Here is a 7537-nt window from a genome sequence, read left to right as displayed (position 1 = left end):
TACTTTTTGTATTGTTTTACCTTGTTTTATATTTCCTACACATTTTTTTTAGCTTTGTTATTGTCTTTTTTGTAACGCACTTTGTAACTTTATTTCGAAAGGTGCAATATAAATAAAGGTATTATCATTATTATTATTGTTATTATTATTATTGCTCTTACTTGGTTTCTCGCAGCAGAAAACCGCTTGCTTCTACAGTTTGCAATATCTACCATGTAAATAGCGTTACACCAGCTGCAGGTGCACCTGGCTTCTAAAGGGAATAGGAGATTACACTATGATTAGTTGAATTCATGTTATGCCCCAAAGCATACCTAGGATTACTTGCACTGTGCAATTTAGACGGTGCGCTATAGATTCTTTAGGACCTCATGTCTCTAAAGTACCTTAAACCGTAGTTGCTTAGGTTAAGTGTTACGTAGTTACTAAAGTAGGAGACACGTCTGTGTTGTTGTGGATAGTCTTCTCCTTTATTTAGGGTTATATCCATTTTCTCTGGAGCGCTGCCCTCTGTTGTTTTGTGTGTTGGTGTGTGAGAAGTTCATGTACATGTGAGAATATTAATTCACTGCACAGCTGATACTGATCGAAGGGAAAGAGACAAACAAGAAAAAGAGTACTTACACTTATGCTTTCCTAGATGCTGCTTTGTGCAGACAGGAAGTGGCGGTGGCAAACAGTCAGGACTGTGGCTCTACACCTCTTCTCCTTCAGGGGGCCTATCTCTTCAGGGAGCATCACAACAGGCAGCCTGCAGATAAAACTGAGATTGACTTAAAGGGGATTTCATTGCCAAATGTATATTTTTCATTGCTCAACTTTGTGCAACACCGTATGGACTCTGATTCTGTGTAAATCACAAAGACTTCAGCAAAGTCTGTTTGAAATGGAGGTGTATATCTACAGAGCAAAAGAATAATATGCTTACTTGCTCATTTATCTGGCACACAGCTGGCCCTCAAACTAGAATAAGTGACTCAGTGCTTCTGCTTACGCACTGCTTTGCTGTGCTGACGCACAATAGACCCAGTAGACATGTGAAAACACATAACTTCAGTATTGTAAGGACAGAAAATGAACATTTTTCATATTAAAAAACTCCCTAGTCACTAAAGTGTATATTCTCCCCACCAGCAACTATTTTTTGCAGCACAGAATGAGATATCCGCCAAAGGATGTGACAGTGCAGAAAAACAGCAGTTTTTCTATGTGGCAGCTGATGTTTATTTTCAACTCATACAGTTCCTTCATTTTTAATTAAAAATATAAACTATAAGCGATTGTGCACATTTTAATACATAACAGGAACATTTTAGGATTGAGACAGTTAATTCATTAACTGACTAGTCAATTAACAAAGAAATTAAAAACAAATGTGATAATAAAGGAAACATGTAAGTCTTAATAAGCAAAAGTGTGAAGCATTTTTTGGTTCCAGCCTCTAAAATGTGAAGATTTGCTGGTTCCTTGTGTTTGATGTCATTATGACATTGTGGAGTGAATTCAGTTGGGTGTCGGACTGTTGTTTAGACAAAACAAGCAACTCACACACAAGATAACTCCCTGAAAACAATGACACTGAACAGTTAAGTAACACAGTGTTTTATACCCACCTCCAAAGTTGCAGCAATGTCCACCTCCTTCAGGACAAACTCTGCCTCCTCCATCATGAACTGTCAAGGCCGATAAAGACCATAATTATGATGTCACTGCCTGCACAATAAAAATTCATACTTTTACTGCTGTGAGGATGATGATAGTGTTGGTGAGGCTTGAACCTGAAACAGCAGTTTAAGAAAATTGCTACAAAGCAGAGTTAAATACATAAATAGGGAGGTTTAACATGTTTTATTACTGCTCAGTTTTTACCTTAAACTCTGATTAATTTTCCCTGTTATAGGTTTTTTTGGGGGGGGGCTGTTGCTGTGTGAGGGTCCAAAGAAAGGACAGAGGGATATTACATGCTCAACGCCCTCTGAGGCAAATTGTGATTTGTGGTAATGAGCTTTATCAATAAAATTTCATTTAAATAATTGATGCTGGGAGAAGTAGTTACATTCATTAGTTAAATAAAACTACTAAATCCACGGTGTAAAAATACAATAAATATTAACAACAATATGTTGTTTAAGTATTATAAAAGTACTTGTTCTGCAAAAAAAAAGTTATATTAACAACAATATGTAATTTAAGTATTATAAAAGTGCTTGTTCTGCAAAAAATAGGCCCTGTCACCAACATATTATCATTAATGACCTGACTTGGTTGTTAAAATCAATGCTTCAGTTTGCACACAGCATTTACTGTTGTTGGTCCAGGTGGAACTCGTTTTAAATGACGTTTTTAAAAAATTACAAATAAATCTACCTAAACTTCTTTATTTACAGTATAGGTAGTACTGTAAATTGGGCCACTTGTGGTGTCTGTAGGTTCACTTCAGAGAATAATTTAACAAAAAAAGAGTTTTTGAGAATTCACAAATAAACCTTAGCTTACATGCTTTCGGCTAGGCTAACGTTAGTTTAGTTTTAGCTTATGGTGAGTGGACCTTGAGTTAAGATTTCGTTTGTTTGCTTGTTTTTCAAGGTCAAAAGTGATACTTTAAATTCAACAGAAAACACAATTTGTCCTAAGAAATATCACAATATAATTTTAACAAACTTACTGTGCATTCATAGAGGCTCTGGTCTCTGTATTTGTGGAGCTTGTTTCGCTAGTTTCCGTCTCTTCCCGCCTTTGAGTCACAGCACTACATTTCCCAGAAGTCCCCGCTGGCTCTTGTAGTCACGTGACGATGTATAAAAAGGCAACACGTGAGCTTGCTCTTCTCGTGGTGGTTTCCTTTTGAAGGTGAAACGTCCGCTAGCTTGAACACAGACCTCCATTCAAGTAAGTTACATAACAAAGCTCCGCTGCAGCAGCTGTTTTTAACTAGTGCGCAACATTTTGTGACTTTAATCGTGTCATTTATCCGCCATAACCATCGTTATTGTCATCACCGTTAGCAACTGTTGGCTAACTTTGTGTTAGCCGGCGTAAGCGTTATGCAATGTGTCCAAGCTGTTAGCTAAACCTGCTAAAACATAACAAAAGTCAAGAAAATGATGGTTCTGTTTGTCTGTTTACCTGTTTTAACGTGTTTATAACGTAAAGATTTAAATAATAACACTCTGTGGTGCTCCGATGATTTCGTGTTGTCATGTTAGCTAATGTTACATCAGTCCTGCCTCATTCATTAACTGTGTGGCTATAATACATGTGCAGCACAACCGCTATGGTTGTTACTTACACTTCCGTATTCAATTTGTTGTGCCAGATCATTTCGGCTGCACATTTGCACACCTGCTAAATATCAAATTGCCTCTTGCTTAAAATGGGCCTTTAACACAACTTGCCTTCCCTGAGACAGGAGTTTAAACAGCTGAGATAATTGGGAACACCTGTGAATAGACCAGGACTCGTCTTGTTTTCTTGATAATTAAATGATAAACTGCAAGTAGCCTGTTCTAAGGGACTGTTCTTTATTTATCAGAGGAGAGTGGCTGGGATGTGACATAAGAATAATAATGATGATTTTTTTTTTTTTTTTTTATCATCCCCAAAACTACACATTTCTTCTTGAGGGGAAAAAATACATTTTTAAAAAATTACTCTGCATAGAAGTTTAAGATGAAAACCATCAGTTTTCATTCTTGTCATGCATAATTATTGGTTAGCAGGAACTACTTTAGCAAAATTTTACAAGACGCCCAATAAATTGATCTTGATTAAATATCACATCTGCACACACAGTGCAGATTTTGGTGTATTTTGTTCTCACTGAAGTGTTCGTCTCAGTGTGTTCAAGGACCGATGGAAAATTTGGAATTTCCAACAATTCTTTTTCTACAGCTTGACTATGGTGTAATTTTCTCGATTATTTTGACATTCCTCCCCCTTTTTGCACCACCCCCTCCCTAATAGTAATCAAACCGTCCTTGAGATGAATCAAAATGCAAGTGAATGAAAGCATTTTTGTTTTTCTTTTAGTTCAGCCTAAAGATGTCGACCGTGTCTGCTGCTGGCGTGGACTCTGCCGCTGTGACTGAGGCCCCTGAGCAGAAGCCACTGAAACCATGCTGCGCCTGCCCTGAGACCAAGAAAGTCAGGGATGCATGGTACGTACCTGTCCAGAGAGACTGCAGCTTTCCTCTTTGCAAGTAAAACTTTTATTAATGCCTCCATATTTTCCTCCAGCATCATTGAGAAGGGAGAGGAGAACTGCACAGTCCTGATCGAGGCACACAAAGACTGCATGAGGGCGCTTGGATTCAAGATTTAAATACTCCACTTTGTGTGTGTGTGGTGTGTGTGTTCGTGGTAAGTATCAAATTTTATTTTCCCATCAGCTTGTTTGCAAGTATAATGTCTCTGCTGGTTCTCACTCACTGGTAGATGCATGGGCTTGTAAAGTTGCAGGGGTTAACTGTAAATATTTGTTCAGAAATCTTGTATTTTGCTTTTCGGTGTGACCTCAGTTTCATTGGTTGCCTGCAAAATTAAACCTAACAGAACTTGAATGCTCAGTTTGCGTGCCTGTGCTGGCGTCACACTGTTGCCAAATGTATCCTGACAGTCTTGGAGCAAGTATCCTGTGCTCACATGACTACACAAGAAACATGCCTGAAGCCGCGCGGCTCGGTTCACGTTTCAGCAGCTCAATTAGCCGTCTGGCATCGCCTCGGTGCTCAGTTGCTCTTGTAAAGGAGAAATGTTCAGTCAGTGAGCTGGAGGGAATGTAAATGTACGTGGCCAAATCACTAAACATTTACTGAATACACAACCAGGCCTCGACCTTTGTCTTGATCTTGGGGTTTTTATTTATTAACATTACTATTTTGCAGTCTAACACTAGGTGTCAGCTACGTGCACGCTTTAATACTAATGTTTTTTTGTTTTTTTTTTTATTCTCCTGCAGTGCTGCTGTGCGAGATGCCCCTGGGTGTTCCTCCTTTCCTCCCTCATTTATACCTCGACTTGAAGGGAAATTTGACTAAGCACTTCGGCTCTGATGGGTTGACTGTATTTCTGTGAAATTGTTTTTTAACAACTTTTTTGAGAAATGTGTGAATATCTAAACTGCTGTCTGATTAAAAGTCCTATGCAATAAACCCATTTTGTTTTTCCTTTTTAAAATGAGCCCTTAGAGCCCACTAACACTATACTTGTACAAATTTGCCTTAAAAAATATTGTACATTAATATTTAAACTTTTTTTTTAGCCATCAATCCTTATTAATATTAATATATATATATATATATATATATATATATATATATATACTTATATATAATATATATATATTTATAATATATATATTATATAATATATATATATGTGTGTGTGTTACTTTTAATAATTTCAGTGCTTTAAATGCCAGTTTTGTTTTGTTTTTTTTTTTGTCATGCCACTTTTTTTTTTTCTTTTTTTTTTCTTCCAAGGAAAACTTTTTAACATACTATTTGCTAAGTTTTTGTTTGTTTTTTTTTTGTACATTGAGTTTATTTTTCAACCAACATCAGTCAGAATTTTAACCCTTTAAATACTGTATTTTGTCACACAGCTTTTTTAAAAAAAGTTTTCAATATACTACATGCAACTTAAATATCTTATCACAGCCTGTGGTATCTAAGTGAATTGCAGCAACATTGATATGACTGCACCTTGTGGAAATGGCATATCATCTCCATATGCCAAATATGGTTAAAAAAAGATATGGTGGAAAATAGTAAAAATGACAATTCCTTGACAAATAATACAGTGCATGTTGTACTTTGATGGCTGCTGATCAAAAATCACAGTTTGCATGCATTTCAATGGTGCATTTTTTGCACTTAACAGTTAATGTAACTATTTCATTTACAGTGTATTTTAGACTTATTGTAGGTGAGTTGAGCTGGAAATTTAAAGATTAAATATAAAATCTTGCCTAAATTTATGACGTGTGAACACAGCTAAAATTAGCCAAAAATGAGAAATGAAAAGCACATATAATGCACCAAACAGTCCCTAAGGGTTAATTGCATCATAAAGAATTCATGTTGTGGTTTCTGTATTGAAGGTCCATTCTCCGGGTGAACGTGTGCTCGCTACAGTTGCTGTCCCTGGTATGCACTTAGGCTTAAAAATAACTTCTGCCCCTGCAAAGTCAATACTTGGCATATCTGCATTCTTCCTCTGTAGTGTGTCACTATTACTGAAGTGCGCCTGACAGTGGACATCGAGTCTGACACATTCAAACCTGCTGGAAATGCAAAGCAACGCTAATTCTGCAGAATTTGAAAATTAAAAAAAAATGTAAATGCCTTTCTCACTTTACTGTGACCTTCATATCTCAACAAGCACTCCTTTTGAGAGACTAATGTGAACGTGTCACAGACGAGCAGGTAAACCTGCGATAACTTATTGACAGTTACAAACACTAAACATCATTGTTTCCATTTAATATCTTACTCAACACTTGCTGAGTTTACAAACATATAATAATGGCCTCAGCCTAAAAAATTCAATTAAATGCCAAAAAATTATGGTTTTAACATGTATAAACCACAAGGCCAGTTAACCCTTTACAACCTGAACAAACTTCCTTGATTTCTTTCAAAAACATGGGAGGAAGGTATTGAGAAACTTGAGAAATGGCCAAAAATTTAGCAAGAAATTAGTGAAAAGTTACAACAAAATTACCTGAAAATAATTAAATAGTATTTAATATTACACATTTTTCTTCTTTTTTTATAAGTGAGAGAATTATAAAATTAGTTTTCTGGACATTTTCCCTTTTTTTAAAAAAAAAAAAAAATCTAATCCCATCCGATTAATTTTTAGATCATTTTTTTTGTAACCTTTTAATTATTTTTTATTTTTTATTTTTGTGCAATTTTGCAGGGCATTTCTCGCCAAATTGCTCTTTTTTCCTATTTTTGAAAGAAATGTAACCATTTTTAAACATGCCTAATGGAAACACATCAATTTAAAAAAAAACTCCCATTTATGGCAACAAAAAGATTTAATGCCTGCATGAGGTGGTATTTCAGGTGATTTGAAAAAGCCATATTTCTCAAAACTGCAATGGAAACACTCTTCCAAAAGTTCCTCCCATGCTGACACTATCTGCATGCATTGCAGACTGCCTTCCCTGCTGGTTGAGTGTAATATGCACACTTTTTTATTTATCAATTTTAAAATAAAACACTGATACATATAATCGGCAAAATCCCCCATTAATCGTCCAGGCCGAAAATCTGTGGACCTCTACTTGTAACACTAACCGCCATTCGAAATCTTTTATTACATCTGCAATTCGTCTTTCAAATTCTCTGTAAATGTTAATTTTTATTTGTTTTGTTTTAATGTATAATTGATAATTAATTCATTCTTTTATTCAACTGAACTTCTGAGCATATTTTTTGTTTTTAATATGTAATTATTATTAATTATTATTATTACTAATCTATTTACGTGTCTACATGTCACTGTATGTGTGCACAGCAAGGTAACA

General features: G+C 35.7%; 1 long non-coding RNA gene across 1 annotated transcript; it reads right to left on the bottom strand.

Moving 5' to 3' along the window:
* Positions 1-485: 485 nt before the first annotated feature.
* Positions 486-2888, bottom strand: LOC121949330. The gene is made up of 3 exons (XR_006106233.1): positions 2666-2888; positions 1614-1713; positions 486-751 (listed from the first exon to the last, which is right to left on the bottom strand). It is a non-coding gene; the product is annotated as an uncharacterized LOC121949330 (long non-coding RNA).
* Between the last annotated feature and the right edge of the window lie 4649 nt (positions 2889-7537).

The sequence above is a fragment of the Plectropomus leopardus genome, chromosome 10 (assembly GCF_008729295.1).
Source record: "Plectropomus leopardus isolate mb chromosome 10, YSFRI_Pleo_2.0, whole genome shotgun sequence".
In the NCBI taxonomy this organism is placed as follows: domain Eukaryota; kingdom Metazoa; phylum Chordata; class Actinopteri; order Perciformes; family Serranidae; genus Plectropomus; species Plectropomus leopardus.
The sequence above is the reverse complement of the archived record's forward strand: the minus strand, read 5'-3'. Positions and strand labels throughout refer to the sequence as shown.